Source organism: Peromyscus eremicus, chromosome 19, assembly GCF_949786415.1.
Source record: "Peromyscus eremicus chromosome 19, PerEre_H2_v1, whole genome shotgun sequence".
Taxonomy (NCBI): domain Eukaryota; kingdom Metazoa; phylum Chordata; class Mammalia; order Rodentia; family Cricetidae; genus Peromyscus; species Peromyscus eremicus.
In genome coordinates, this window is record NC_081435.1 from 9,097,395 (window position 1) to 9,108,540 (window position 11,146).

The window sequence follows — 11,146 nt, forward strand, 5'->3', positions numbered from 1 at the left end:
CCACCAAAGGTCACACAAATGCCCAGGATCTGGGCCACCACCTGTGGCCACATTGGTGTACGTGGGCTATGTTGCTGCTGGGCCCATGCAGACCTGAGTGACGAGCTGCTATCTAGGGCTATGGTATTGTACAGGCCTAAGTTGTGGCCATGGCCATGTCTGGGTCCGTAGCCCTGCCATATCCAGGGTCTGTGTTGATGTCAGAGGCTCCTTTTGCCACCAAAGGCTGCGTGGATACTTGGAATCAGAGCTGTTACCTGGGCCATGTGGGTGTTCAAAGGCCACATAGCTGCTGGGTCCATGCCGCCCATCTGAGTGATTGCCAACGAGGGCCATGGTGAATCTGGGCCAGAGAGGCTGCCAAAGACCATGTCTGGGTCCACGGTCCAACTGCAGCTGGGGCATGTTGATATCCATGGCCCATATTGCCACCCGGGCCACATGGATGTCAGGGGTCTGGGCCACCACCTAGGACCATGTTAGTGTTCGAGGGCTGAGCCTCTGTTGGAACCATACAGCTATGCGTGGCCTGCACTGCCATTGGGGGCCACGGTGCTGTCTGGATCTGGGGCCCTAACACAGCTGTGGTCTGTGTTGATGTTCATGGCTCCTGTTACCACTGAAAACGGTAAGGATAGGGCTGCACAGAGTTGTCTCTGCCCTTCGCCAACTGCAGCCCTCAGGAGAGTGGGCCTTGTATCTTGCCTGGGCTGAAGAGTAGGCTGTCCCTGTTGGCAGGGGTGTGGCTGAGCAGCCTCTGAAAGCGTGAGGGTGGGAGAGATAGATCCACTGTCCTTCACACAGTGGCCTGGGCAAGGGAGAGATACCCCCTCGTCCCTTGCCTCTCGCCCCTCACTCTTTGCCCCTCACCACTTACTGCAGACAGGAAAAGCTGGTCCCAGCATCACAAGAATGGGAGTACTGATCCTGTCCCTCACCAACTGCAGCACTCGGGATAGCATGCTCTGCACCTTGCTGGGGCAGCACAGAAGAGCTGATCCCGTTGACGGGGGTTCAGATGATCCAGCACCATGATTATGTGGTAGATCTGGCTCCACTCCTCATCTGTCCTATGGTACAATAGATGAGGGGGAGTTGACCTTCCCCCTCCCCTGCCTCTTTCTGGTCCTGAAATCATGAAAGTGGGAGAATTGGCAGTGCTCCTCACTGGCAGCACTTAGGAAAGCAGACCCTGCACCACACCCAGGCAGCAGAATAGAGCTGAGCCAGTAGGTATGGGCACAGTTGGGTAGGCCTAGAAGGCATGAGAGCAGGAGAGTTGACCCTCCTGCTGTGTTGGCATGAGTGAGAGAAATATACCCATTTGTCATCCCTTGCCACCTTCCCCCAGACAGGAAAGTGGACCTCAGGGACTTGAGAATGGAAGAGCTGGTCCTGCCCCTGCCCAATTGCAGCAATGGCAAGAGAGGCCCAACACCTCACCTGGACAAAACAGCAGAGCTGCCCCTGGTGGTGTGAGCGCAGGTGAGTAGGACTAAGGGTGTAATCGGAGGTTTCTCTGTCCCTTGCCAAGACAGGGTAGGATGGGGAAGACTCCGCACCAGGTCGCCAAGCCATGATATCAGGAAACGTTCCACAACCAAGAAAGCTTGCATCCCTTGTCCTCAGTTCTTATTCGGTCACATACCCAGAGAAGACCATGCCCATAGGGCTAGTTACCCCAATACCATTGGCTCAATGGATTAAATTCCCATAACACAAGGGTGTGAAAGCAGGAGAACTTGCTACCTGCTTCATTGGGTGAGTCAGCTGGGACAGTGCTGGAGAGTTTGCCTTGTGGTGATGATGAGGGAAAGCAAGCAGGCTGACCACCCCAGCTACCACCCAGGTCCTGAACCAGAGGTATGAGTTGGTCCACCTCAACATCCACCTCATCTATAAACTGTTGGGGTATGTGAAGGGGCTGGACCTGCAGATCTAAAGCTGCAGAATCTCCATGACACAAGGCAACAACAGGATATCCAAGAGGAGCCTCAGAGACAGCCCAGTATTGACAGTGTAGCAGAAGCCAGGGGCTTCCAATCAGAACAATGACTCGTTGCAATAAACACAAGTAAAGATGTGTGGACTAAAGGGTATACTGTGTGACTCACTGTGACATATTACAGCTTCAATGATGATATTTGTTTTTCTTTTTTTTTTCTATTTTTTATTTTACTTTTATTTATTTATTTGTTTGTTTGTTTGTTTGTTTGTTTATTTATTAAGGGGGTTGCAAAGTTAGAGGACAGAAGGGAAGAGACAGGGAGATGCGTGGGATCAGGATGCATGAAAAATCTCTGAACACCTACCTCTTTCCTATTTTCCACAGAACCAACAGAGCCTCAATTTAACAGCTGCCAAGAAGTAGATTGGATCTGAGAAGTATTTCCTAGAAATCCCACGAAAACACCAAGAAAACCACAGAAGAAAGTAGAGAAACATGAAATTTGAGCCTTTCATAACTGACAGACACAGAACACAGGAAGCACAGTCATACTCCTAGACAACCAATATAGAGCCTTACAAGAAATGTCTACTCACATCAGCTTGTGGTGCCCAAAGGCAGAGTTCATAAAAAATGTTTTTTAGCAGATTTAACTAACAGCAGTCTGAAAAACCAAACAAACAAAAAGCAACAACAAAAATATCACAGACTTAAAAAAATAAGGTCACAAGAATCAGGCTACGATATGGTGAGTCCTTATAAATCATCAGACCAAAAGGTTAAAGCAATTGTAATTACGATTTTCAAAGTTGTAATGTATGTCTATATTTTATGAAATACTTATGCTGTGGGATGGTCTGTATGTCAAGTGTGTTGCTGATTGGTCAGTAAATAAATCACTGATTGGCCATTGGCTAGGCAGGAAGTATAGGCGGGACAAAGAGAAGAATTCTGGGAAGTGGAAGGCTGAGAGAGAGACACTGCCAGCCGCCATGATGACAAACAGCATAAGAAGATGCCGGTAAGCCACGAGCCATGTGGCAAGGTATAGATGAATGGAAATGGATTAATTTAAGCTGTAAGAACAGTTAGCAAGAAGCTTGCCATGGCCATACAGTTTATAACCAATAGAAGTCTCTGTGTTTACTTGGTTGGGTCTGAATGGTTGTGGGACTGGCGGGTGACAGAGATTTGTCCTGAGGTGGGCCAGGCAGGAAAACTCTAGCTACAACTTACATTTCTCATAATTGGATCCTATAAAATAATATGTGTAATAATTGTGATAAAAATCAAAATGAAATACGAAAAGTCAGACTGTTACAATATAATGTAGCATAAGTACTTCCTTTAATGTGACAATGAGTAACATTTAAAATTAATAATTTTATGAATATTTTTGGGATACCACCTCTCAAAAAATTAAGAATAAACTGAGCATGGTGACACACACCTTTATTCTCAGCACTCACAATGCAGAGGAAGGCAGATTTCTTAGAGGTTGAGGCCAGCCTCATCTACAAAGTGAGTTCTAGAACATCAAGGTTGTTATACAGAGAAACCCTGTCTCAAAACTTATATATATAAAGAAATAAATATAAGATAAAATAAAAATGTTTAAACAAACAATGGAAAATTTCAAAACTATTAACAAATACTAAAGGGTAACACACAAAATATTAAGGTACAGCAATACATATAGAAAGCAGTGTAATGTGGAAAGTTTTGTACACAAATTTAATTCAAGTGAAATGTGGCAATTTCTTGAAAATGGTAAGATATCAAAATTTACATACAGAAATAGATTATTAAAATACACCTCAGTCTTCTAAACAAAATAAATATCCTCCTAGGTTTTCATTGGTTAAATTTATGAAATACTTAAAAATAAGATAATACTATTTATTCCAAAAGCAAAAGTTGTGGTAACACCAACTTGAGCAATAAGTTAAGCAGGTTAAACTATTAGAAGGAACAAAAATTACTTGGCTGTTTCTTTCATGAAAGTAAATGGAAATGTGAAAAATAAAATTTTAAAAATATCAATAATGCCTAAAAAAGAAATAAATAAACCTCAAATAGTGATCACAGATGTAAAACTTGGGGTTCAACCTTCAACAAAAAAAATGAGGAAAATGAACATGCAAACTGACCAAGGGGAATCTATGCTTTCGGTAATTTGAAAAAAAAAAAAGCAGTTGAAAGGGGAAAAAGCAAGCATGAATTCTTGCCATTAAATATCCCAACAGGAATACACAGTAGAAATGGATAGCAAGTGTGCCCCACCTCCAAAAAAATTAGCATGGAAAACCTACAGATTATACTGTACACAATTGTGTCAAAATTTCCACCTTACCTCAAGAATATAGCCAAGACAGCCACTCCTGCTAAACTGGTAAAATTGAAGGGCAAGACTCACCTAATGGAATAAAGCAGGAAGTAAACAGGAATTTGGCTGTCAGTTTGGGGTCAGAATATTCTGTATGAACTACACAGAAAAAATATTTCAGGACTGTGAAGTTGTTTGTAGTATACTTCAAGTGGGAAAACAGTTTTACATTTGACAAAACTTCACTGTCAACACAAAAGCAAAACTGAGAGTGTGCATATTTTAACAAAAACTGTTTTGACAAGAAGTCTCAGGATGGAATGCAATATGTGAAAATAGAATCTAATTGCAACCTAAATGAGCAGCATAGTTCTGTAAAGGGGTGGGAGGAAATGTGCTGACCTCAGTCGTTTCTGATGAGTCTGACAAAAATCAAAGTGAAGTCTCTACGTGATCATATACTGTACTTGCTGAACTTGGAGGTTAAGGGTTCACATTTTTTATTCTGTTGTCTATTGAGAATGAAGCACAAAAAAAATCAACAAACAAACAGCATATAGGCTGTTTCCTGATTGAAGGAGAGAATTTACAGAGCCTGCAGCTATTCATAGGTAATGAGAAAGAATTAGCAACTTCTCTATGAACTCAGATCTAGGTTAACACTAATGCAGAAAATTGCATATATAAATTTTTCAGTTGCAGGCATATATAGGACCTAGACACAACTGCAACAAAATAACAAGAAGTAGGCCTGATGCTCAGTTACTGGCTTTTAATAGCATTCTACAGTAAAAGAAGCCAGGGCTCCCTGGAGAAATGCTTGATTTGAAGACTATGGGAGAAAATATACAAGCTGCAACATCTCCTAACAGCAGAAAAATAAGACTGTTTCTGAAAATTTCACAAAGTCTATAAAGTCAAAGGAAAACAAGTGAAAAAAGTCTCAGTAACAAGAGCTGAAAGAAAAGGAGGAAACCCAGCAAAATATAGCACTGGACAAAAGTTTAAATAATAAATGTCCATGAATGCTCTCCACTGAATAATTGAATGATGGAACACTTCAGAAGAAGTACAAATGTTATGAAGATAATTTGTCCTTAGGAGATGGAATGTTCGCCAGCATTCCCTCAGTGTGGAGAACTCATAGTGATTTCCTTCCTAATAACACAGTGTAGGAGGAGGGCAGAAAAGTAATTTGTCAATAAACTAATTTGGGAATTTGCCTCAGTCAGACAATCAAAGTTCACATAACCACTTATCAGTCATGTGGAATGGGAAATATGTAACTTTAATATTACATAGAAAACGATAGCTTTCTTTGTGATACCTCACTAATTCATGGTATATAGCAGCAGACATATTCTTCTAGGTATCTAAAACCACAAATATTTGTCCAGTAGTTTTAAAGATTACCAAGCTTATCATAAAGTAATAAATTAAAAGGAATGATCAGAGTAAAGAGAAGCCTTAAAAGCATGACAAGTAATTGCATACTCATGTCTCAGATAAAAAAGAAGTGAGAAAAAGCTAAATGAATCTGAATAAAATATTCACTGTTTTTAATTATACTCAAAGATTTGATTAAATTACTTATAAATATTGAAACACTACACATAAGGTGTTGGTAAGCCTAGGTAGTTCATGGCAGTTTCTCTGAAGATAGGGAGGTTCAGAACGTAAGTAAATATAATACACAATAACTGCAGTAGATCCCAACTATAACTGCAACACTATGGAAGCTGAGACAAGAAGGTCATGATTTTGAGGCCAAGCTGGGTTGCATAGCAAGAAGACACTGCCAGGGGAAAGTAAACATACAAACAAATTAGGTGGAACAATAAGTTTCAAGATAGGTTTCACCTCATCTTGAACTGATTAACTTAAGCCCCTACTCTAGACAAAATCCATGTATTGCTACGGGAGGAACTCATGATGTCAGTACTCAGGGGATTCTCACTAGATTTTAAAAAGGAAAAAGTGCACATAAAGTTAGGAGGCAAAAGTTGTAGAAGTGTTGGGAAAAAATTTAAGGGGAGAAAAAGACTTGATTTGATAAGAACATACTATATGCATGAATGATAATTCCAAAAGAATGAAAAAAGAGAGTAAATAAGAGCAACTTAGGAATTTTTGTTTCCAATGTCAAACTGTAGAGTTCAACACTGTTGTGGATTACTGAAACAAAGAGTAATTAAAAATACATTCATTGATGTGTCTCTACATGGGAGGCCTTGATTTCTTGTGGAAGGGAATGGGGAATAGGTTGGGAGAGGAGGCTGGGGGCGGGCAGGAGGAGAGAAGAGGGGGATCTTTGATTGGTGTGTGAAATGAATGAAAAGGTTTTCTTAATAAAAAAAATACATTCATTGGAATACCCAAAATCCATTCTCTGCTTAAGGGAAGCATTAAGCATTAGAAAAGATGCATAGTAACAATAGACATTCTAAAGTAGTCAGGAAAAGCCCAGTATAACTCAAAGCAAACAAACTAACTAACAAACAGAAAAACCAAAATGCACAAAACAAAACAACAACAACAACAAAAAAAAACAGGCAACTAGGGATTATTAGGAACAGGAAAAAAAAAAGTCTTCTCTAGGGAAGAGAATACAAGTATGTTAATCAATACCAAATCATCAGCATGAAAACTTACAAACAAGTGACAACATATAGTCAAAGTATGTTGTAGTCATCCATTTTGGAATATATGTGTATATACATGTGCATGTTTGTGTGTGTGTGTGTGTGTGTGTGTGTGTGTGTGTGTGTGTAATAATTAATGAAAAAATGGTCCATAAGTTTAAAGAGAGGAGGAGGGGTTTATAGATTGGTTTGGTAGGAAGAAAGGGAAGGGAGAAGGGATGATCATGCAATTATATTTCAATCTCAAAAATTCAAAGAAAGAATTAGGCAGAAATTATGAGTCTACTCATTTTCTTCCACAGATAATTGTACTAAAATACAAAATTTTAAAATAATCAGTGATTCCAAATTTGTATATATTAAACCACAGCCTACCCTGTGAAAAGATTTTTAGTACCTGCCATGTGTAGATATTGTATGAAATCAGTTAGCATCTTATTACCAATATTTATCTTGAACACATTGCATCCAGTAGTTAATTTTCTATGGAAAATAGACTGTACATTCAATTAGGAAAATATACAATAAAATGAGTTGCAAATTAAATGTAAGAAAAATCCTTAATATCAATCACACATGTCCCTTCTGTAAGTTTTTTATCATTTTTTTCTAATAATTTATATGTGCCTTTGATAATTTACTACTTGTCTAGTTAATAGATTGTATTACTAGCCTATTTTTATATAAAGATTTATGCATTTTGAAATTTATGTATTTGAAAAATGTGTCATTGTAATTGTTTTATATATATATATATATATATATATATATGCTACATATGTATTGTATTATTCTGTATGTATATGCCCAGAATTTCATGTACAATGTGGAGGTTTTATTCCTTATGTTGTTTAAAACAATTCTAGAACACATTCCTTTACATACAATATAGGAGTCATATTGAAAACCACAGTGATCCATTCATTTTCCACGCTGTTCCAGTTTCAGTGAAATCATTATGTGCAGCTGCCAAGCTGTGTATAGAAGATAATGTTTCCCTGCAGTTTCCCATTATCTCTGGGTCCTACGCCTCTTCTCCCTCTTCCACAAGTATTTCTAAGTCTTGTAGGGAAGGGAAAGAGTGCAATAGATATATTAGGGCTGAGCATTTTGCAATATATTATACCTTTGCCTTTGGCCAGTTGTGTGTTACTGTGTTGATCACCATCTATTGCAAGATTATCAGAATAGACAAGGGATCAATATGGGTATAATAATAGATCACTAGGAATTGTTTCAACACTATGTCCATCCAACAACAAAATAGTAGTAGTTGTAGTAGCAGCAGTAGTAGTAGAATTAGCTTCTCCACCAGGGTTCATATGCTATTTAGCCATAGGTTCTTACCTTAATAAGTGTGTCAAGTATGTGTTTCACCTTGTGAAAAGGAACTTAAGTCCAATCATAACGTAGTAACTCTATGATATTCATGTCACTAATTTCACTGGTGGGCATTTCTTTCTAAGTTGGTCATTATTGTAATTTGCAGAGTTCAAAGTTGGATATTGATTCCTGTACTAGTCCTGCAACTTGCATTATATCTTCCAGAACTATAAAGCAATAGGCATAATCTCCTGATTACTTTCTATGTCCTATGTTATTTAAGATAAAACACATAAAAAAATATCTGGAGTGATTTTATATAAGAGCAAGATTCATAGAAATACCATTAAAAATAAGGAAAGCAAATGTTCATTCACATACATACTTAAAGACATACAGGTACATTTTGTGAGTCAGCTTACCATTACTATAACTCCATATCATAGACAGCTATAAAAGAAAAATTTTATTTAGGATTCTTGTTTTATATATTTTAGTCCACAATATGATAGATTGGTCCACTGTTTTGTTTTTTTTTTTTTTTTTTTTTTTTTTTTTTTTTTTTAGCAGAAGCAGTATGTCACAGTGGAAGCTCATGAATACTCACCTCACAGAATATTGAAAGACATAAATAAATAAATAGGAAAAGACAAGTGCCCCCAAAACCTCTCTTAGGGCTTACCCTCCAGTGAACAAAGTCAGACATTAGTATGTCTCAACAATTCCCAATAGCCAGAAACCATGTCTAACTACAGAGGACTTTGACAGGCTTACAGATCTAAACTAAAGCTCATTAAAAAATAAATAAAAGTAAGAATTGTTTTAATTATTTATATACTTCTTTTAATTTAATTTAATGCACAGATGTAAATAGCCTATGCAATTTTATACAAGGAGTTATTAAAACTCTTGGTACTGTTTAATAATAAGTTAGCAGTATGACTCAAAAAATTTTAAATATGTCATTAAGTACAAGGTGTTTTTGATCTCTACTAAATTTAACTTCTTTCTTAAATTCAGAATTCAAAATGTTAAGATATTATTGCTCTCCACCATCAAGCTGAAGGACTGTTTTCCACAGGAAAGATCACAGTGATAATTTTGGAGTTCTTTCCTGCCCTATCTCAGTATCCTGCTTTGCAAAGATTATTTTCCTAGTCAACTGTGCTTTTACTGTGAAGAGACACTATGACCAAGGTGACTCAAAACAAGCAAACAAACAAACAAACAATTGGGAGATTGCTGACAGTTTCAGAGTGTTGATCCCTTACCATCACATTGGGAAGCCCTCCTGCGTGACATGGAATCAGTGGCTAAGAGCTTTACATCCTGATCCACAGGCAGCACAGAGACACTTGGCCTGGCTTGGGCTTTTTTTTAAATTTATATTGTATTTTATTTTATTTTACAATATAATTTAGTTCTACATATCAGCCACGGATTCCCTTGTTCTCCCCCCTCCCACCCCCTCACCTTCTCCCCAGCCCAACCCCTATTCCCACCTCCTCCAGGGCAAAGCCTCCCCCGAGGATTGAGATCAACCTGGTAGACTCAGTCCAGGCAGGTCCAGTCGCCTCCTCCCAGGCTGAGCCAAGCATCCCTGCATAAGCCCCAGGTTTCAAACAACCAACTCATGCACTGAGCACAGGACCCGGTCCCACTGCCTGGATGCCTCCCAAACAGATCAAGCCAATCAACTGTCTCACCTATTCAGAGGGCCTGGTCTAGTTGGGGATCCCTCAACCATTGGTTCATAGTTCATGTGTTTCCATTTGTTTGGCTATTTGTCCCTGTGCTTTATCCAACCTTGGTCTCAACAATTCTCACTCATATAAACCCTCCTCTTTCTCGCCAGTTGGACTCCTGGAGCTCCACCCGGGGCCTAGCTGTGGATCTCTGCATCCAGTTCCCTCAGTCATTGGATGGGGTTTCTAGCACAACAATTAGGGTGTTTGGCCATCCTATCACCAGAGTAGGCCAGTTTGGGCTGTCTCTCAACCATTGCCAGTAGTCTATTGTGGGGGTATCTTTGTGGATTTCTGTGGGCCTCTCTAGCACTTTGATTCTTCCTATTCTCATGTGGTCTTCATTTACCATGGTCTCCTATTCCTTGTTCTCCCTCTATGTTCTTGATCCAGCTGGGATCTCCCGCTCCCCCAAGCTCTCTTTCCTTCGACCCTCGCCCTTCATTACCCCCACTCATGTCCAGGCTGTTCATGTAGATTTCATCCATTTCTCTGTCATTGGGCAATCCCCGTGTCTTTCTTGGGGTTCTGTTTTCCAGGTAGCCTTCCTGGTGATGTGAGTAGCAGTCCAGTCATCCTTGTTCCACTTCTAGTATCCTCCTATGAGTGAGTACATACCATGTTTGTCTTTCTGACTCTGGGTTACCTCACTCAGGATAATTTTTTTCTAGATCCATCCATTTGTCTGCAAACCTCATGATGTCATTGTTTTTCTCTGCTGAGTAGTATTCCATTGTGTATATGTACCACATTTTATTTATCCATTCTTCAGTTGAAGGGCATCTAGGTTGTTTCCAGGTTCTGGCAATTACAAACAATGCTGATATGAACATAGCTGAGCAAATGCCCTTGTGGTATGATTGAGCAATCCTTGGGTATGTGCCTAAAAGTGGTATAGCTGGATCTTGGGGGAGTTTGATTCCCAATTTTCTAAGAAAGCACCATATTGATTTCCAAAGTGGTTGTACAAGCTTGCATTCCTACCAGCAGTGGAGGAGAGGTCCCCTAGCTCCACATCCTCTCCAGCATAAGGTGTCTTCAGTGTTTTTGATCTTAGGCATTCTGACAGGTGTAAGGTGGTATCTCAGAGACGTTTTGATTTGCATTTCCCTGATAATTAGGGATGTTGAGCAATTCCTTAAATGTCTTTCAGCCATTTGAG